At 37.1% G+C, this 23,100-nt stretch overlaps 1 long non-coding RNA gene across 1 annotated transcript in view; it reads left to right on the forward strand.

Annotated features, from left to right (window-relative positions):
- The window catches only part of LOC123760386 (uncharacterized), a 49,015-nt gene extending 30,089 nt beyond the window's left edge, over positions 1–18,926 (forward strand). Inside the window, exon 2 of the long non-coding RNA XR_011229337.1 lies at positions 18,861–18,926. This is a non-coding gene — a long non-coding RNA (uncharacterized lncRNA). The remainder of the gene's footprint in view (positions 1–18,860) is intronic.
- Positions 18,927–23,100: the final 4,174 nt, after the last annotated feature.

Below are 23,100 nucleotides of genomic sequence, written 5' to 3' on the forward strand. Positions count from 1 at the left end.
AAAAATAGCGACATCGCCGACAAAGCCAGTTCATGACGTCACAACTTGGCTCTCGGTAAACAAATTGATTAACTTGCATGCACCTGAGCGAGGATTTAATTTCCTGTGAATTAGGGGCTAATAACCAATTAATGGAGAGCGTTACCTTGAGCTGCTGGCAGTATATGGCCGATGCGTTGGTGGTGCAGCGTTGGTGGTGATGCGAAGCCTCGGCTGCTAACATATTGCCGAAACAAATTCCAAAATGTGAGGCATTCGAGACGCTAGGATAACTGCGTCGTTCAGAGGAGCCTCGCCCTGGCTGTATAGGGCACTTGCCTGCAGCTTCAGGTGGCTGACGAGTGCCACTGCTGGCCCTGTGGTCCAGCCTACGTCTTCCATGTCTCCTGTGGATCAAAATTCTAAGTTGAAGTAATTAATGAGAAGATTAAGCAACGCGCGCACCTCTTGATTCCCGGCTCGACCCCCAGAGATGCTTGGTAGAAACTGGCGGCCAGTCGACTATACATGATATGCAATTAGGTCTATATATTGTTAAGGGGTAAGCAGGGATATCGTCGATTGGGCAGGGTTAGGAGTCTTATGCAGGCGATGAGTCACAATAACGTGGCTAAAGTAAGTTGACCACACACACTAGAAGGTCTATAATCGACTTGAGAAACGTCGTCGTCCCTTCACCTTCTAGTGTGTGGTCTGGTCAACTTAAGACTCTTAAATGTGGAAACTTAATTACGCTGGATAGTTGTTCCGAAATTCGTCGCATCAAGACGTGCTCCCTGTGATGGTGGTAGTTTGGTGGTGGTTGTTAGTTCTGCAGCCGTCCTCCAAACGAAGACTCAAAAGTGATTCCATGCACCCGCCAAACCCCCTGTTTATGAATGAAAAGCGGTTTGCACACGACTCACAACTGCTGACGTTCGAACATATCCGGAACAAGTGCTTCACTGACGAATTTTGTTCGAATCACAACGCTATAAATGCTTCACCCACGTACTACAAATACAAATAATCGCCAACAGAACCTAAACACCTAACCTATGCCTATATATGCACAATATGCTAATATATTATAATATTAATTTATACTTGAGAAAATTCCCGTTTTGAATGAACAGCATGTTAAAATTTATGAATGCGTCTGTGGGGTCGACCGCTGAATGTAATGGACTTGAGTCGAGGACGGGTTGTTCACTGACGAATTTTGTTCGAACCTCAACGCTATAAATGCTTCACCCACGTACTACAAATACAAATAATCGCCAACAGAACCTAAACACTAACCTAACCTATACCTATATACGCACAATATGCTAATATATTATAATATTAATTTATACTTGAGAAAATTCCCGTTTTGAATGAACAGCATGTGAAAATCTATGAATGCGTCTGTTGGGTCTACCGCTGGATGGAATGGACTTGAGTTGAGGACGGGTTGGGTGGTAGTTTGGTGATGGTTGTTAGTGCTGAGGTATAGTCCTCGTAGTAGAAGTGGGAGGGGGGAGAGGGAGAGAGTTTCCCCCCTCCCCCCCCCCCCCTCTCAAGAAATATTTTCACTGGCTTAATATCTAAACAATATCCACTTATGTATCAGAACTTTCGTGCAGTAGATTTATCATTTATGATTTAATTTAGTTATTTAATAGTTATTATGTATTTATTTTTGGTTGATCAGGAATGTTGGTTAACGACAACACGAAATTTTACTCAAGCACGAAAGTACTAACCTAATTGGTCCCTGTATTATTATTAGTAATATTATTTTTATTATTATTATTATTATTATTATTATTATTATTATTTTTATTATTATTTTTATTATTATTATTATTATTTTTATTATTATTTTTATTATTATTATTAGCTGTATTATTGTATTCCGTTGTAGGACTACACTGTGACGCTACAGTGCGTGCAACACGTCATTAATTAATTAAAAAAAGAAAAAAATAATTATTACAACTCCTCAGGTTGTGACGTCTCATCTATGACGCAATGTTTGTGATGTCATCAGCAGTTACATCAGTTATAACGGGGTTGCACGGCGTGTCATTGACATCAATATTGGGCAATAATGCAAATGATTATAATGAGCTCATTAGTGCATTATTTGGTAAATATCAGTCAAGGCCTGGAATGTGTGACGTCATTGGCAAATGACCACCCGCCAAACACACACCGAAACTACGACGTTGGTACAACGTTCGAACAAGTTTTTAACACCTCCTAACCAGTTATAACAACCAATATAGCACGTTGTAACAACGTTCTAATACGTCATAAACACGTTAAGCCAAGATGTAACAACTTTATTACAAGTTGTAACAAGCGGAAAATAGAGACAGTTTCGGTTTGTGTTTCCAGGGCAATGATCAACGGTGATCCTGGACGGCATGGGTTCGAATCCCGGCCGGGTGAAATATGAGTTCTTAGTGACCTGTGGCTTGTGCGTTTAATGCAGACTTTCTCATATAGAGGAGAATAAATGTGAAGAGGATGAAAAGGCTATTTGCCGCTCCAATTATGAGTAAAGCAATTGCTTTACTCATTAATGGCCGTTAATGGCCTCTTATCAGCCATTATGTGGTCTAAAAGATCGCGCGGAATATCTTGCTGGAGACTTGTGAGAGTGTTTAGGTCTTGATTTCTCTCAATAGATGGCGTGGTGGTGGTGGTGGTACCACGACGACCCCACCAGGTGGTGGTGATGGTACCACGACGACCCCACCAGGTGGTGGTGATGGTACCACGACGACCCCACCAGGTGGTGGTGATGGTTGGTGGTACCACGACGACCCCACCAGGTGGTGGTGATGGTTGGTGGTATCATTTAACTATCCTCACGTTCGAATTCTTTGTCGAATCTGGCTTTGTAGTTGTGGATGGAGGTGGCTTCCACAACTTCTCCTGTCAATACATTCCACTTGTTGACCAGCTGTATAGGTACGAGGACCTCCTGCCATTCCTTCAGTTCATTTGTCTTTCCATCTTCCAGCTGTGTCCTCTTGTCCTACTTTCTCTCAAATTGACGAGAAACACATTATCTATTCTACCATCTTGTACGTTGTGATCATATCCCTCCTCTATCCTGTAGGTTGTGAGATTTAGTTCCATTAGCCTATCCTCATATCTTAACCCTCTTGACTCTGGCACTAATCTTGTTGCAAACCTTCGTGGTTTTGTAATTATGATTTTGTGCTTATAGGAGAATGCTGCTAGCTCTTGGACCCCGCCTTTCTAACCGTCGGTTGTCTAATATACTGACTACTGGCCAACTTTCCTCTCTAATATCTACTACGTATCACACGCACACACATATATACACATCTGTATATGTGTCTATATATATGTGTATATATTACAGAGACGTTAGAAGGAACTTTTTCGGTGTCAGAGTAGTTAACGGATGGAATGCATTAGGCAGTGATGTGGTGGAGGCTGACTCCATACACAGTTTCAAATGTACATATGATAGAGCCCAGTACACCAGGAACCTGTACACCAGTTGATTGACGGTTGAGAGGCGGGACCAAGGAGCCAGAGCTCAACCCCCGCAAGCACAAATAGGTGAGTACATCTTGGGGATGGGTAACAAAAAGGAGGCCTGGTCGAGGACCGGGCCGCGGGGTGTCTAAGCCCCGAAATCATCTCAAGATAACCCTATCAATTCCTTTGAGAAGCTTGTATGTGGTGATCATGTCCCCCCTAACTCTTCTGTCATCCAGTGACGTGAGGATTTATTCCCGTAAACTCTCCTCATAGCTCATGCCCCTCAGTTCGCGCACTAGTCTGGTGGCAAACCTCTGAACCTTCTCCAATTTAATTTTATGCTTGACGAGATATGGACTCCATGCTGTAGCTGCATACTCCAGGATTGGTCTGACATACGTGGTACACAAGGTTCTGAATGATTCCTTACACAAGTTTCTAATGACCATTCTTATGTTGGCCAACCTGGCATATGCCGCTGAGGTTATCCTCTTGATGTGGGTTTTGGGGGACAGGTTTGGCGTGATATCAACCCCCCCCCCCCCAGGTCTTTCTCTCTGATTCTGTAAGGATTTCATCTCCCAAATGATACCTTGTATCTGGTCTCCTGGTCCCTACACCGATCTTCATTACATTACATTTGCTCGAGTTAATCTCTAACAACCATTTGTTGGACCCTTCATTCAGTTTGTCTAGGTCTTCTTGAAGCCTCAAGCTGTCCTCCTCTGTTTCAATCCTTGAGGTTACCCTGAGGTGCTTCCGGGGCTTAACGTCCCCCGCGGCCCGGTCGTCGACCAGGCCTCCTGGTTGCTGGACTGATCAACCAGGCTGTTGGACGCGGCTGCTCGCAGCCTGACGTATGAGTCACAGCCTGGTTGATCATTTATCCTTTGGAGGTGCTTATCCAGTTCTCTCTTGAACACTGTGAGGGGTCTGCCAGTTATGCCCCTTATGTGTAGTGGAAGCGTGTTGAACAGTCTCGGGCCTCTGATGTTGATAGAGTTCTCTCTCAGAGTACCTGTTGCACCTCTGCTCTTCAACGGGGGTATTCTGCACATCCTTCTCATAATTTTGGCATCGTCAGCAAACATTGAGAGGAATGAGTCAATACCCTCTGGGAGATCATTTACACACACACATTTGTGTACTTACCTAGTTGTGCTTGCGGGGGTTGAGTTTTGTCTCTTTGGTCCCGCCTCTCAACTGTCAATCAACTGGTGTACAGATTCCTGAGCCTACTGGGCTCTATCATATCTACATTTGAAACTGTGTATGGAGTCAGCCTCAGTAGTAGGGTTGGCGCCACACAGACGAATTTTTTTTTCTGGGAGAAAAATCCCCTGTGCGCCCCAAGGGTTTCAGGTCCAAAGGGAAAAAAGGTACCTGTGCGCCCCAAGGGTTTCAGGTAAATTTAGAATATCCCCTGTGCGCCCCAAGGGTTTTCAGGTAAATTTTGTCAGTCGCAGATTTTAGAAGTAAGGATTTCTTATAATGAAAAATAATGGCATACGAGTTTGTTAAGTTCTTATGAGAAAAATAATTTCCGAGACTTAGAAGTTTGTTAAGGCCTTATGGGAGAAATTCAAATAACGTGTGTAGCACTTTAGGGCTTCCAGGAGAACTCTACGGACATATTTTACATGTTTTCAACTTACAAAATCGTCTATGTAAGCCTTAGTTATTCATATAAATTTAGAAAATCACCTGTGTAAGTCATTGTTTTCAGGGTTTCGTACATCACACCCCCCTCCCTCCCCCGTACCTCGCAATCTGTCGCCTCACCTGTGTTTACTTTACGCCCGGTCAGCCAGACCTCTTATCTTATGTTATCTTCTCATAATATCTGGACCGTCCCTCCTCTCTCTCTCTCCTTTCATTCAGTTCAACTATTTTCCAACATCGTATGTTTGCTCCTTTTCATTAAGCAAGTCAGTATGTTTGCTCCTTTTCATTAAGCAAGTCAGTTTTACACAAATAAATCATGTTAGTAAGCAAGTTCTAGCTCACGTTCCCCACCTTAGTCCCCTGTCGTATAAAGAATACTATCATTCCAATCCCTCTAAAATTTAAAAATAATCATATTTCAAACGTAGTTCAATACAGTAATTAGTTACCAAGCTCCAGCTCTTGTCCTCCGCCTTAGCTCTCTCTCGTATCTTCGTTAGTATCAGTCCAATTTCCCTGAAATTTCTACCCTCTGTATTTCAGACATAGTTTAGTAAATGCAAACAATTATCAAACTCTAGCTCTTGTCCCCAGCTTAGTTCATTTGTACAAAATCATTAGTAACAGTCCAAATTTCCCTGAAATTTCTACCCTCTGTATTTCAGACATAGTTTAGTAAATGCAAACAATTATCAAACTCTAGCTCTTGTCCCCAGCTTAGTTCATTTGTACAAAATCATTAGTAACAGTCCAAATTTCCCTGAAATTTCTACCCTCTGTATTTCAGACATAGTTTAGTAAATGCAAACAATTATCAAACTCTAGCTCTTGTCCCCAGCTTAGTTCATTTGTACAAAATCATTAGTAACAGTCCAAATTCCCTGAGATTTTTAGCCTCTGTATTTCAGACACCGTAAATAAGATCAAAACAGTTACCAAGCTCCAGCTCTTGTCCTCCACCTTAGCTCTCTCTCGTATCTTCGTTAGTAACAGATCAATTCCCCTGAAATTTCTACCCTCCGTATTTCAGACACCGTAAATAAAATCAAAATAGTTATCGAGCTCCAGCTCTCGTCCCCCGCCTTAATTCTCTTTCGTATCTTTGTAAATAAACCATCAATTTCCCTGAAATTTTTACCCTCTGTATTTCAGACATAGTAAATATGAAGTAAACAATTATAAAACTCTAGCTCTTGTCCTCTGTCCAAGCTCACTTTTGTAAAATCATTACTCTCAGTCCAAATCACCCAACTACATTTTCAGACATAGTAAATAAAAAACCAGTTCAGTTATCAAGTTTCAACTCTTGTGCCCCAGCTTAGTTCATTTGTACAAGTTCTTTATTTCCAACTAAATCACCCTGAGATTTAAGATCACCTTATTTCTAACGTAGTAAAATTAATCAGGGCATTAACCAAGCTACATTTCCTCAGCCTTAGATCATCAAACATAAATATTTTCGATCAAGTCCGTCTCCTGCCTATCTGTTTATCAGAATAATTACATTACCCTCCCCTCCCCAACGTATCCAAAACTTCAATAATCGTACTGTATTTGCATATTTTCTCTATATTCAGCTGTGTTCTTCACATTTTGTCCATGTTTTCTATGTTCACTCCATGTTCTTCAAATGTTCACAGTCCCATTCAGTTCATATTTTCACAAGTATCTCCATTTTTTCTGTAATCTTTCTCTTAGTGTCATTACTTTCTCTACAAATTCTAGTCATATTTTCTATGTTTTCATGTTCATCACATGTTCTCTTTACAACTTTTATACTCAATATTCATGCTAACTTCCATATTTTGTGTTCTTTGCAATATTCATGTTCCTCTACAAGTTCATGTTCCGCACAAGATCACTTCGTTTTTTCACCTTCACTTACATGTTTTCTACATTCTTTGTCATATTCTCCATGTTCTTCACAAATCCATTGTTCATTCTTTGTATTCCCTATTCCCCTTATCATGTTTTCATGTTCTCTGTAAGTTCATATTCCCAGCATGTTCACTGTATTCATCAACTTTTCTTACATATGTTCTTTGCCATGTTCCCCATATGTTCTCTAGGTTTTTCCCCTTACATGTTATCTAACGTTCCTTAACTAAAAAATCTTTCACCAATCAACTAAAAACATAGTCACTTTCGTCATTTCTCAACTAAACTTATTATCCAGTCAACTAAAAATAGTCAGAAATAGCCTCGTTCAACACTGTTCTTAACTAAAACAACCTTTCTCTTAGCTAAAAATTGTCAAAGGAAACTTTTTTCAGCACTTTCTTAACAGGCGCTATGTTTCATCAAGAAAAAAATTGTCAATGGAAACTTTCCAAAACTGTTCATAACTAGCTTTTATCCATCGTCAATCAACTAAAAATAATAACTTTCATCATTTCTTAACTAAACTTATTCCCCAGTCATCAGAAAATAACCGTGTTCATCATGTTTCATTGTCATTTCATAACTAAAATTATCTGCCAATCATCAGAAAAAGTCACTTTCATCATTTCTTAACTAAACTTATTCCCCAGTCATCAGAAAATAACCGTGTTCTTCATGTTTCATTGTCATTTCTTATCTAAAAATTATCCGCCAATCATCAGAAAAAGTCATGTTCATCATGTTTTGGCTTTTGCTCAACTAAAAGTATTCATCGGTCAACTAAAAATAGTTACTTCATCGTGTTTCCTTGTCATTTCTTAACTGAAATATCACTTCTCTCATCTGAAAATAGTCAGGATTAACCTCATTCAACACCGTTCTTAACTAAAGTAACCTTTCGCTTAGCTAAAAATTGTCAAAGGAATCTTTTCAGCACTGTTCATAACTAACTTTATCCATCGTCAAGTAAGAAAATATAGTCAAAGATATCTATCATCGTCGTTCTTAACTGACATTTATACTTTGCGGAGCACTAAAATAGTCACTGTCATCATATTTGTCTTTTTCCTCAACTAAAGAGTCAAATGTAACTTTTTCACCACTTTCGTAACTAAAATTATATGTCGCTAAGTAAGAAAAAATAGTCAAATGTAACTTTTTCAACACTTTCGTAACTAAAATTATATGTCGCTAAGTAAGAAAAATAGTCAAAGGTGCTCTCCGTTACACAAAAGTTACTCTTCGAGAAATCAAAGACACTCTTCAATACATCAAGGACTTACTCAAAGACACCAAAGTTACACTCTAAGACATCCTTCGAGACATCAAAGACATCCTTTAAGACTTCAAGGGCACTCTTCGAGATATCAAAAGACACTCTCAAACACTCAAAAATTTACTCGCATCCCTCAAAGTTATTCTCGGAGCTATCAAAAAAGTTAATCTCTAAAACAACAAAAGTTAATCTCGGTCATCAAAGTTGATCTGCAAGATATCTTCGAGTCATCAAAGTTACTTTTTCATTACATCAAAGACGCGTTCAAATACTACCCATGTTCTCAGAAGTCATTCTCAAAGTTATTCAAAGAGCTAACAAAAGTTATTCTCAGAGTCACCTTCGTTCTTCAGAGAAACTTTCCAAAACATCTTTGTTCATCAAAGTTATTCTCAGAGTTAACAAAGGTAATCTCTAACTCACTCTCAGTCATCAAAGTTAATCCAAGAGACGTCAAAGTTAATCTAAGACATCATCTTTCATCAAAGATATTCTCTCTAAGCCATCAATGTTCTTCTCTAAGACATAAAAGTTATTCTCTATGTCAACAAAAGTTATTCTCTGAGCTAACAAAATACTACTCATGTTCTCAAAGACATTCTCCAATTCATCAATGTTGTTTCAAAGACATCAAAGTTAATCTCAGAGTTATCCAAAGACATTCTCAAAGTCATCTAAAGTTATTCTCTAAGACATCAAAGATATTCTAAGAGTTATCAAAAGTTATTCTCAGTCATGTTATGTTATTCTCTAACTCTCTTCCATTCATCAAAGACATTCTCTAAGCCCTCAAAGTTATTCTCTAAGACAACAAAGTCATTCCCAGAGTCATCAAAAGTTATTCTTCGAAACATAAAATTTGCTCTGTAAGATATCTTCGTTCATCAAACTTATTCTCCGAGATATCTAAAGTTATTCTCAGAACAATCAAAAGTTATTATAAGACAACAAAAATTTATTATCAGAGCTACCCAAAGCTATTCTCAGAGTCACCTTCGTTCGTCAGAGAAACTTTCAAAACATCTTTGTTCAACAAACTTGTTTTCAAAGTCATCAAAAGTTAATCTAAGACATCTGCTTTCATCAAAGTTATTTTCAGAGACATCTAAAGTTATTATGTAAGACATAAAAGTTATTCTCAGAGACATCAAATGTTATTCTCGAAGTCATCAAAGATATTTTCAGAGACATCTAAAGTTAATTTCTATGTTATAAAGTTATTCTCAGAGACATCTAAAGTTAATCTTGGTCATCAAAGTTGTTCTCTAAACATCAATGTTGTTCTCCAAGACATCAAAGATGTTCTCAAAATCATAAAAGTTATTCCCAGAGCTATCAAAGTTAATCTCAGAGTTATCCAAAGATATTCTCATGTCCACAAAAGTTATTCCAAGAGACGTCAAAGTTGTTTCAAAGACTTCAAAGTTAATCTCAGAGTTATCCAAAGACATTCTCAGAGACATCTAAAGTTATTCTCTAAGACATCAAAGTTGTTCTAAGAGTTATCAAAAGTTATTCTCAGTCATGATATGTTATTCTCTAACTCACTTCCATTCATCAAAGACATTCTCTAAGTCCTGAAAGTTATTCTCTAAGACAACAAAGTCTTTCTCAGAGCTACCAAAGATGTTCTCTAAATCATAAAAGTTAATCTTAACTCACCTTCGTTCATTAGAGAAACTTTCCAATCCATATTCGTTGACCAGAGTTATTCTCAGAGTCATCAAAGCGATCTCTAATTCATCTTCGTTCTCCAAAGTTGTTCTCTAAGACACCTTCGTTCATCAAAGAAACTCTCCTTCTTCCATCATGTTATTCTTTAAGACATCTTCAGTCATAAAATTTTCTCTCCAAAATGTAACTAGTTCAGCTTTTCATACCAAACCTGCATTTCTGTTAAAACATATTTTCTTAGACATTTTACCTTTTAAACTGTTCTCTGAACTACACTGTTCAAACCTACGTAACCTATCCTCTCCACCCAATGTTACTTAGTTAACGTAACGTTCCTAAACCTAGCTTTACCTATCCTAACATACCTTACCTTACCTTCCCTATCTTACCTAACTTTACCTATCCTAACATAACTTACCTTACCTTCCCTATCTTACCTAACTTTACCTATCCTAACATAACTTACCTTACCTTCTCTAACTTAACCTAACTTTACCTATCCTAACTTAACTTACCTAACTTATTCTGCTTAACATAACTTACCTTCATATCTTACCTAACTTTACCTATCCTATCCTAACCTAACTTGTCTTACATAACTTAATCTTACTTTCCCAAACTGATGTATCCTAACTTATCTAGTCCAACCAGACATGATCTAACTTAAGTATTCCTTCTTGTCTTTGTGTTTCGTCAATCATTGTCTCATATTCATTTACTCATTTCAAGGGTTAATTTCTCAAATGGTCACTTATGCATTTCAAGTGCTATTTGTTAGAGATTGGATATTTAAGCATTTCAAAGAATTATAATTTCTCAAATGGACGTTTTTGCATTTCAAGTGCTATTTGCTAGAGATTGAATATTTAAGCATTTCAAAGAATTTTTGTTATATATGGGCATTTACTCGTTTCAAGGGCTAATTTCTCAAATGGTCATTTTTGCAGATCAAGGGTTATTTGTTAAAGTTCATCAAGTTGCCCATAAGTTGTATTAGTAGGTTCTATCTTATGTTCTTATTCCCCAACCCTTTAACCTAACCTTTCAGATGTAGTTTGTTGAATATATTATCCTTTTCCTAACCTTTCAGATGTAGTTTTGTTTCTCCTTTGTATATTTTTACCCAAACCTTCTTTCCTTCTTTTACTTTGATTCTCCTACTCCTTCTAACCCTCCTTTTCTATCTCTCTCCCTTATTCTCTCTCTTCCTCCCCCTCTCTCTCCCTCATTTGCTCAAATGCTCTCTTGTTTCTCAAATTCATGTCTTATTGCTCCCATTCTCACACCCTCATTCTCATTCACTTAGTTTTTCTTTTTCTCAATTCAAGTCTTAGTGCTCCCATGCCCACACTCTCTCTCATTCTCTCTTCTTTGGCCCCATTTTCTTCCGCCCCCTCTCTCTTACTCCTTGCTCTTCTTTCATGCTCTCACTCCCTTGAGCTCTTGTTTCTCAATTTCAAGTCTTAGTAGATCTGATTCTTTACTATTGTAATTTTATTATTACTAAGATAAAGAATGAACTTATATGTGAAAACAAAGTAAAGAAGGAAAGATGGTTTGGGTAAAAATATACAAAAAGGAGAAACAAAGCTACATCTGAAAGGTTAGGAAAAGGATAATATATTCAACAAACTACATCTGAAAGGTTAGGTTAAAGGGTTGGGGAATAAGAACATAAGATAGAACCTACTAAATACACTAAGATTACAAGAGGTTAGGTTAAGGGGTTGGGGAATAAGAACATAAGATAGAACCTACTAAATACACTAAGATTACAAGAGGTTAGGTTAAGGGGTTGGGGAATAAGAACATAAGATAGAACCTACTAATACAACTTATGGGCAACTTGATGAACTTTAACAAATAACCCTTGATCTGCAAAAATGACCATTTGAGAAATTAGCCCTTGAAACGAGTAAGTTCCCATATATAACAAAAATCCTTTGAGATGGTTAAATACCCAATCTTAAACAAATAACACTTGATCTGCAAAAATGACCATTTGAGAAATTAGCCCTTGAAACGAGTAAGTTCCCATATATAACAAAAATCCTTTGAGATGGTTAAATACCCAATCTTAAACAAATAACACTTGATCTGCAAAAATGACCATTTGAGAAATTAGCCCTTGAAACGAGTAAGTTCCCATATATAACAAAAATCCTTTGAAATGGTTAAATACCCAATCTTAAACAAATAACACTTGAAATGCAAAAACGTCCATTTGAGAAATTATCCCTTGAAATGAGTAAATGCCCATATATAACAAAAATTCTTTGAAATGCTTAAATATTCAATCTCTAACAAATAGCACTTGAAATGCAAAAACGTCCATTTGAGAAATTATCCCTTGAAATGAGTAAATGCCCATATATAACAAAAATTCTTTGAAATGCTTAAATATTCAATCTCTAACAAATAGCACTTGAAATGCAAAAACGTCCATTTGAGAAATTATAATTCTTTGAAATGCTTAAATATCCAATCTCTAACAAATAGCACTTGAAATGCAAAAACGTCCATTTGAGAAATTATAATTCTTTGAAATGCTTAAATATCCAATCTCTAACAAATAGCACTTGAAATGCATAAGTGACCATTTGAGAAATTAACTAATGAAATGAGTAAATGAATATGAGACAATGATTGACGAAACACAAAGACAAGAAGGAATACTTAAGTTAGATCATGTCTGGTTGGACTAGATAAGTTAGGATACATCAGTTTGGGAAAGTAAGATTAAGTTAGGTAAGACAAGTTAGGTTAGGATAGGATAGGTAAAGTTAGGTAAGATAGGGAAGGTAAGGTAAGTTATGTTAAGCAGAATAAGTTAGGTAAGTTAAGTTAGGATAGGTAAAGTTAGGTTAAGTTAGGGAAGGTAAGGTAAGTTATGTTAGGATAGGTAAAGTTAGGTAAGATAGGGAAGGTAAGGTAAGTTATGTTAGGATAGGTAAAGTTAGGTAAGATAGGGAAGGTAAGGTAAGGTATGTTAGGATAGGTAAAGCTAGGTTTAGGAACGTTACGTTAACTAAGTAACATTGGGTGGAGAGGATAGGTTACGTAGGTTTGAACAGTGTAGTTCAGAGAACAGTTTTAGGGTAAAGCAACTAAGAAAATATGTTTTAACAGAAATGCAGGTTTGGTATGAAAAGCTGAACTAGTTACATTTTGGAGAGAAAATTGTATGATTGAAGATGTCTTAAAGAATAACATGATGGAAGAAGGAGAGTTTCTTTGATGAATGAAGGTGTCTTAGAGAACAACTTTGGAGAACGAAGATGAATTAGAGATCGCTTTGATGACTCTGAGAATAACTCTGGTCAACGAATATGGATTGGAAAGTTTCTCTAATGAACGAAGGTGAGTTAAGATTAACTTTTATGATTTAGAGAACATCTTTGGTAGCTCTGAGAAAGACTTTGTTGTCTTAGAGAATAACTTTCAGGACTTAGAGAATGTCTTTGATGAATGGAAGTGAGTTAGAGAATAACATATCATGACTGAGAATAACTTTTGATAACTCTTAGAACAACTTTGACGTCTCTTGGAATAACTTTTGTGGACATGAGAATATCTTTGGATAACTCTGAGATTAACTTTGATAGCTCTGGGAATAACTTTTATGATTTTGAGAACATCTTTGATGTCTTGGAGAACAACATTGATGTTTAGAGAACAACTTTGATGACCAAGATTAACTTTAGATGTCTCTGAGAATAACTTTATAACATAGAAATTAACTTTAGATGTCTCTGAAAATAACTTTGATGACCAAGATTAACTTTAGATGTCTCTGAGAATAACTTTATAACATAGAAATTAACTTTAGATGTCTCTGAAAATAACTTTGATGACTTCGAGAATAACATTTGATGACTCTGAGAACGAGTTTGATAGCTCTGAGAATAACTTTAGATGTCTCTGAAAATAACTTTGATGAAAGAAGATGTCTTAGATTAACTTTTGATGACTTTGAAAACAAGTTTGATGAACAAAGATGTTTTTGAAAGTTTCTCTGACGAACGAAGGTGACTCTGAGAATAACTTTTATGTCTTAGAGAAGAACATTGACGGTTTAGAGAGAATATCTTTGATGAAAAATGATGTCTTAGATTAACTTTGATGACTCTGTGAATAAGTTTGATGACTTTGAGAACAAGTTTGATAGCTCTGAGAATGACTTTTATGCCTCTGAGAATAACTTTGATGAATAAAGATGTTTTGGAAAGTTTCTCTGAAGAACGAAGGTGACTCTGAGAATAACTTTTGTTAGCTCTTTGAATAACTTTGATGTCTTTGAAACAACTTTGATGAACGAGAGTGAGTCCTTGATGTCTGGAAGAGTGTTTTTGACTATATTTCTTACTTAACGACATATATTTTAGTTAGGAACAACGATGAATATGACTATTTTAGCGAAGTGAAAGGCTACTTTAGTTAAGAACAGTGTTGGAAAGAGGCTACACATGACTATTTCAGATGAGAGAAGTGATATTTCAGTTAAGAAATGACAAGGAAACATGATGAAGTAACTATTTTAGCGATGTGAAAGGTTGCTTTAGTTAGAACAGTGTTGGAAAGAGGTTACACATGACTATTTTAAATGAGCGAAGTGATATTTCAGTTAAGAAATGACAAGGAAACATGATGAAGTAACTATTTTTTTAGTTGACTGATGAATACTTTAGTTAAGGAAAAGATAAAACATGACGAGGGAGACTATTTTTGTGCTCCCCAAAGTATAATGTCAGTTAAGAACAGCTATGAAAGATATCTTTGGTTATTTTTTCTTACTTGAAAAAACATAATTTTAGTTAAGCAAAAAGACAAAACATGATGAACATGGCTTTTTCTGTTGATTGATGGTTAATTTTAGTTATGAAATGACAATGAAACATGAAGAACACTGTTATTTTCTGATGACTGGGGGAATAAGTTTAGTTAAGAAATGATGAAAGTTATTATTTTTAGTTGATTGACGATGGATAAAAGCTAGTTATGAACAGTTTTGGAAAGTTTCCTTTGACAATTTTTCTTGATGAAACATAGCGCCTGTTAAGAAAGTGCTGAAAAAGTTTCCTTTGACAATTTTTAGCTAAGAGAAAGGTTGTTTTAGTTAAGAACAGTGTTGAACGAGGCTATTTCTGACTATTTTTAGTTGACTGGATAATAAGTTTAGTTGAGAAATGAGGAAAGTGACTATGTTTCAGTTGATTGGCGAAAGATTTTTAGTTAAGAAGTTACAAGAAAGGTTTGTCTTTGTAAATTTGGAACTGAATAAAGTGTAGATTTGTTTAAGAACGGGGTTGGTAGAACTATTAAGTTGACTACGAGAATTACTTTGACATAGTTTTGCAAATAAAAACTTGGTGACTAAAATTGTTGAGGGAACTGTAATGCAGTATAATATTATTTGACAAAGAACTAGTTAGTGAATGGAAGAAACAAAGAACATAAAAAATTGAGGTTAAGTAAGGGAATGAACACAGTGAACATACGGTGAACACAGAAAACATGTAAGAAACAGTTGATGAATAGAGTGAACATGCAGGGAATATGAACTTATAGAGAATATGAAAACATGATAAGGAACATAGGGAATACAAAGAATGAACACTGAACATGTGAAGAACAAGCTAAGAACATTGAGAACATGAATATTGACAAAGAACACAAAATATTGAAGTTAGCATGAATATTGAGTATAAAAGTTGTAAAGAGAACATGTGATGAATATGAAAACATAGAAAATATGACTAGAATTTGTAGAGAACATAATGAGACTAAGAGAAAGATTACATAAAAAATGGAGATACTTGTGAAAATATGAACTGAATGGGACTGTGAACATTTGAAGAACATGGAGTGAACACGGATGAGAATACGAAGAACACAGTGAATATAGAGAAAATATGCAAATACAGTACGATTATTGAAGGTTTGGGTACGTTGGGGATGAGAAGGTAAGGGAGGGAAAGGGTAAGAGTTAAGCTGGAGACGGACTTGATCGAAAATATTTATGTCTGATGATCTAAGGCAGAGGGAATGGAGCTTGGTTAATGCCCCGATTAATTTTACTACGTTAGAAATACGGTGATCTTAAATCTCAGGGTGATTTAGTTGGAAAATAAAGAACTTGTACAAATGAACTAAGCTGGGGCACAAGAGTTGAAACTTGATAACTGAACTGGTTTTTATTTACTATGTCTGAAAATGTAGTTGGGTGATTTGGACTGAGAGTAATGATTTTACAAAAGTGAGCTTGGACAGAGGACAAGAGCTAGAGTTTTATAATTGTTTACTTCATATTTACTATGTCTGAAATACAGAGGGTAAAAATTTCAGGGAAATTGATGGTTTATTTACAAAGATATGAAAGAGAACTAAGGCGGGGACGAGAGCTGGAGCTCAGTAACTGACTTGATCTTATTTACTAACTTTGAAGTATGTCTGCTTTTAATTTTAGGGAAATTGATGGGTTATTTACAAAGATACGAATGAGAATTAAGGCGGGGACGAGAGCTAGAGTTTGATAATTGTTTGCATTTACTAAACTATGTCTGAAATACAGAGGGTAGAAATTTCAGGGGAATTGATCTGTTACTAACGAAGATACGAGAGAGAGCTAAGGCGGAGGACAAGAGCTGGAGCTTGGTAACTGTTTTGATCTTATTTACGGTGTCTGAAATACAGAGGGTAGAAATTTCAGGGAATTTGGACTGTTACTAATGATTTTGTACAAATGAACTAAGCTGGGGACAAGAGCTAGAGTTTGATAATTGTTTGCATTTACTAAACTATGTCTGAAATACAGAGGGTAGAAATTTCAGGGAAATTGGACTGATACTAACGAAGATACGAGAGAGAGCTAAGGCGGAGGACAAGAGCTGGAGCTTGGTAACTATTTTGATCTTATTTACGGTGTCTGAAATGCAGAGGGTAGAAATTTCAGGGGAATTGATCTGTTACTAACGAAGATATGAGAGAGAGCTAAGGCGGAGGACAAGAGCTGGAGCTTGGTAACTGTTTTGATCTTATTTACGGTGTCTGAAATACAGAGGCTAAAAATCTCAGGGAATTTGGACTGTTACTAATGATTTTGTACAAATGAACTAAGCTGGGGACAAGAGCTAGAGTTTGATAATTGTTTGCATTTACTAAACTATGTCTGAAATACAGAGGGTAGAAATTTCAGGGAAATTTGGACTGTTACTAATGATTTTGTACAAATGAACTAAGCTGGGGACAAGAGCTAGAGTTTGATAATTGTTTGCATTTACTAAACTATGTCTGAAATACAGAGGGTAGAAATTTCAGGGAAATTTGGACTGTTACTAATGATTTTGTACAAATGAACTAAGCTGGGGACAAGAGCTAGAGTTTGATAATTGTTTGCATTTACTAAACTATGTCTGAAATACAGAGGGTAGAAATTTCAGGGAAATTGGACTGATACTAACGAAGATACGAGAGAGAGCTAAGGCGGAGGACAAGAGCTGGAGCTTGGTAACTAATTACTGTATTGAACTACGTTTGAAATATGATTATTTTTAAATTTTAGAGGGATTGGAATGATAGTATTCATTATACGACAGGGGACTAAGGTGGGGAACGTGAGCTAGAACTTGCTTACTAACATGATTTATTTGTGTAAAACTGACTTGCTTAATGAAAAGGAGCAAACATACTGACTTGCTTAATGAAAATGAGCAAACATACGATGTTGGAAAATAGTTGAACTGAATGAAAGGAGAGAGAGAGAGGAGGGACGGTCCAGATATTATGAGAAGATAACATAAGATAAGAGGTCTGGCTGACCGGGCGTAAAGTAAACACAGGTGAGGCGACAGATTGCGAGGTAAGGGGGGGGAGGGAGGGGGGTGTGATGTACGAAACCCTGAAAACAATGACTTACACAGGTGATTTTCTAAATTTATATGAATAACTAAGGCTTACATAGACGATTTTGTAAGTTGAAAACACGTAAAATATGTCCGTAGAGTTCTCCTGGAAGCCCTAAAGTGCTACACATGTTATTTGAATTTCTCCCATAAGGCCTTAACAAACTTCTAAGTCTCGGAAATTATTTTTCTTATAAGAACTTTAGCAAACTCGTATGACATTATTTTTCATTATAAGAATTCCCTAATTCTAAATCTGTGACTCCCCAAATTCGCCTGAAAACCCTTGGGGCGCACAGGGGATATTTGACCTGAAACCCTTGGGGCGCACAGGGGATATTCTAAATTTACCTGAAACCCTTGGGGCGCACAGGTACCTTTTTTCTCCCAGAAAAAAAAGGTACCTGTGCGTCGCCAACCCTACTACTAGCCTCCACCACATCACTGCCTAATGCATTCCATCTGTTTTGAACAGCGCCATATGGCTCTGTTCCACTCACCATTCCTAAGGCCGTCCACTGCCCAACTCACTGTCATTATCGAAAATAAAACTGCCTAAGAGAACCTCCATTCAATCCAAAACTTTCAAACCGGGGGAAAAAAACGGTCTGCTTTTTTGAGAATGGAATTTGGAATTTAAAATCTGCACACATTTTAAGATTAACAGTATTATAATTATTTTAAGGGAGCGGAACAGGTATTTGTTGATGTTAATTTATGTAAATGAAACTTTACTTTATTGCATTAAATTATTATTAATTATTCTATATTGTATTCATGCTGTTTTATTAAATGATTTTATTCAAAGGTTTATTCTCCTAATTTATATTAATCTCATAATTTACATTATTATTAATTGTGACTTTTTATGTAAATATCTACATTATTATTATAGTAATAGGCATACAATAATAAGCATATTATTACTATTTATATTATTGTATTACTAACAATTTTATTATTTTTATTTCCAGAATGAGATCGGAGCTTCCTTGGGCACAGCGACAACCTTCATATTATCAATAAAAATATATTTTTCACTTACTGTTTAATTTCCCGATCTAAAACTTAACGTTTTTTTCCCACCCTTCACTCCGTTAAAAATGTAACTGTTTTACCTGACCAGGAACGTACGAACCTATGCAACCTACTTAACCTATCTAGGCCGATATATAGAAAACGTTAATATTATGGTGCATTACTATTTATCAATACGTCCATTTCTAAAGGTTTGGTCAACTTCATATATTAGTTCCTATATAACCGGTTACGCGGGTCCAGAACTGGTCCTGTGTACAGTAAAACAACATAAGATGTAACCAATCAGAGCACGGCGATCAGAGCTCGACCAATCAGAGCCAATCAAATGTTATAAATCAAAGTATAACAACTAGATTATGACCAATCAGAGCGTGGCATTCAGAATGTAGCCAATCAGGCTACGACCAGATGTAATGGTAAATCTTCTCTGGTACCTTGTCGACGACTACACACAGGCTGGTCGTCTAACAGACAGACAGTCACAGGCTAGACCACAACCAGCTCGTCCAAGCTTCGGCCGACCACAAAGAATCATGAGTCACTTAGTAACCTAAAGGCATATTTACTCATTCAAGTTCAAATAACCTTATAAACTGGAATTGTATATGTAGTTAGGTCTATTGTAGAGTCTTGTTCGAGGCTACGGAGACTGCATGTCCTCGTGTAGACTCCAAGAGACTATGCTGACTGACTACAAAGGTTTTTGTAAATTCATAGAAGCAATTATGGAACATTTAAAGTAAACTAAAACAAATAATAGGTCTTCTAAAATGGTTAACAAAAAAAATTGGGCAAGTGTATGTTTTCAAGATAATTATCAAAAGTGCGTAAAACACAAGAGAGAAGAAAAAAGGGAAATAAACAGACGGAAGAGAGCCAGAAGGCAATATGGAAAGAGGTGACTGACACGGAAATGAAAAAGGAAACCCAAGGAAATAGCGAAGAACCGTGTCATCTCAATTGCCTCGTTTACACTTCAGTGCTCGGGTAGATTCCTTTCCACTATCACACATTCAGCGCATTTATTCTCAAAGGATTCGAGTTGTTGTTGTTACAAGGCTGTTAGTAATTGGTTGTTGGTGTCGGGATGTTGACGCGAGGCTACTGACAATATACTTTCGGTACACAGCTGTTCGGACCTGTTGAATACTAGGCTGCTGGTGCTGAACTGTTGAAAAATTGTTGTTGTAAAATGTTTGTTTATATGTGTGTATGTGTTATTGGACGTGTGTCTGTTTGTATTATTTGAATTTACTATTTCTACCTGCAGAATGGATCTGTTAGCTCTTGGACCCTGCCTTTCTAATAGTCGGATGTCAAATGTACTTGTCTCCCGGCCTATTTTTTTCTATCATATCTGCTACATGTATGTTTGGAACTTTTTGTTCCAAGTAGCGAATCTTAAACAAGAAGAAGAAACCACAATTACAGAAATAAGTCTTTCATCAAATGTTGGACCAAACATGAAACCTTACGAACTCACGTACGACAACGGGCGTTCGACAGCGTCTACGTTATTAATGAGGCTTTCATAAGTAGCCTCAACGTTATTAATACGTTGAGGCGTCTAATGAAAGCCGTATTAAAGTATTAAATTAAAATGTGAGTATTTTCTTCGAAATTTATAATAATGCCAGAAAAATATCCTAGGTGGGGAAGGTTTTGCCGGGGAAAAATTAAAATTCATGGCAATACCAGATAAGAGGATATCAAAATAAGGTGGTGATAGCTTGCTGTGAGAGACAGTGTCGAGGTGGGACGGGGCCCCGAGTCTGTGGGAGAAGAATAAGGAAGAATACTATGGGAGAAGGATACAATCACAATAGCATGATGTATCAACGATAAACTAAATTTAGATACCTGCTCCGTGCACCTATTTTCATTACTTGAAATTTACTTGAGTTAAACTCAAGTAAATAAATCTTAAGTATCTCCCTCTGGAAGATCATTTACATGTCAGAATCAGGATAGGTCCAAGTACAGAGCCCTGTGGGACTTCGCTGGTGACATAACGTCATTCTAAGGTCTCACCCCTCAATGTAACTCTCTGCTTCCTATTACTTAGGTACTCCCTTATCCACCTGAGCACCGTATCAGTTAAACCTGCCTGTTTCTCCAACTTTTGATTAGTGGAACCAATTGCCGTGTAACGTGGTGGAGGTGGGGTCCCTCGATTGTTTCAAGCGCGGGTTGGACAAGTATATGAGTGGAATTGGGTTGTTATAGATAGGAGCTGCCTCGTATGGGCCAATAGGCCTTCTGCAGTTACCTTTGTTATTATGTTCTTAATAACTTATACACCAGCCTCTTATAGGGTACTGTGTCAAAGGCTTTCTCGACAGTGTAAGGAAATGCAGTCTGCCCGCCTTCTTTTCCTTGCCAAATTGTTGTCGACTGCTCATACCAACGTGATTTACCATCCCTGAAACCATGTTGGTGGTGTGTTATAAAGTACCTTCTCTCCACATGTGTTATTAGCTTTTTCTTGCAATCTTCTCCATCAACTTCCATGGTATACGAGTTAGAGACATCGATCTGTAGTTCAGTGCCTGTCAACATTTTGTATATTGGGACTACGGTAGCTGTCTTCCCACTTTCTGGTAGGTTTCCTGTTTCCAGTGATCTATTACACACAATAGTGAGTGGCACCTATAGTGCCTCTGCACCCTCTTTTGCTACCCATGATGCATGAGTTAGTAGGCTGGTTAGAGATTGGTGGTTAAGTGGAGTAGGAAGGATTTGTATAAATTCTGGCACGCAAGGCTCTCTTCAGCCTCTCTGTATGCAACCCTCGACACTGTAGTGGAACTGCTGGTAACTGCAGTTCCCGCTTTTCTCTTGCCACTATCCTAACAGCTTTGAAGGTCACTTGGGCCCCAGGGAGGCTTGAGGCGAGTTAAGAGATTGAGAGGCACAAACTTTGAAACCAACCGACAGAGACAGAAACAGACAGATAGACAGATACTTTAGAGAGTTTGAGAGAGGCTGTCACTTTAACCACTTTATTAGGAGCCAAGTGGCTCCCCCAACGGGGTATCTGAACCAATTATTCACATGCGGTAAATGTACTTAAAAACAGGAATCTACATTTGCCTAACGAGTCTGCACGGAAATCGTCCAAATGGATTTGTTTAAGCATAATGAACGTAAGTGAGAGGCTGTTGGAAGCCTAGCGGGCGGGTGTTCCCTTTATTCTCGATTACAAAATCGAGAAAATTAAAAAAACTTACATACTCTGATTTACAAAATACTAGTAAAGTATATGAGAAGTTTGCTTACTCTATATAAAGCACACCCATAAGATGTGAGGGTGAAGCTGCCACCCGCTGGATGGGTGAGTGGATCAGGATGATTACCGGAAATTCTCATAAAGTTTCAAAACGTTATGAAAAATGTGAATTGAAAGTCATCTATTCTAACCTTACCGAGTAAGCCGGACGACTCAAACAGAAAACGGAACAGTACGTCACTTTTGTGAGTCGATTTCATTTCAAATTACGTCCAAATTTGCCCATAGCGCCGCGCATACGAGCCAAAAGTGACGTTATTTTTAAGAGGACGGGTTGGATTACATCCTGTACCGAGGAATGTGAGCCGCTTCTTGAGTCACTTGTGATGAAAGAAAGACTAAAACCACTGAAAACATTTACTAGTAAGAATATCGGTATCAATATTAAATATGCTAGACTATTCTATATGATGTTTGTTAGATCTCTCGTTGATTATAATGCTCTGCACTTAATTAATTTCCCCTCCTCTGTGTTGGACAAACTTGAAGTAGTACAAAATGAGGCCATGAGGATAATTCTTGGTGCTCCAAGATGCACAAGAATCATCAACATGAGGGAAGAACTGAAGCTTCCAACCATACTAGAGAGAATAATGCAAGTCAACACTACCTTTTGCCTTAAAGTCATGAGAGACCCTACATCTCCTGCATTGCTCAGTGACAAATTATTTAGTGCTGTTAACACCCTTTTGACTGGTGCCGACATACCAACTCACTCCTTTTATGATAAGTGGCTGAGCAACAATGCCTACAACCTCATTAAACTCAACATTCCTTTTAAGTGCAATCTACCTGTCTCTGATATTCTCTTTATCTGTACCCCACCATTAGTATCATACACACCTGTCAACAAGAAAGATAATGAGAATCTTGCTCTTCTCAAA

Source organism: Procambarus clarkii, chromosome 22 (genome assembly GCF_040958095.1).
Source record: "Procambarus clarkii isolate CNS0578487 chromosome 22, FALCON_Pclarkii_2.0, whole genome shotgun sequence".
Taxonomy (NCBI): Eukaryota; Metazoa; Arthropoda; class Malacostraca; order Decapoda; family Cambaridae; genus Procambarus; species Procambarus clarkii.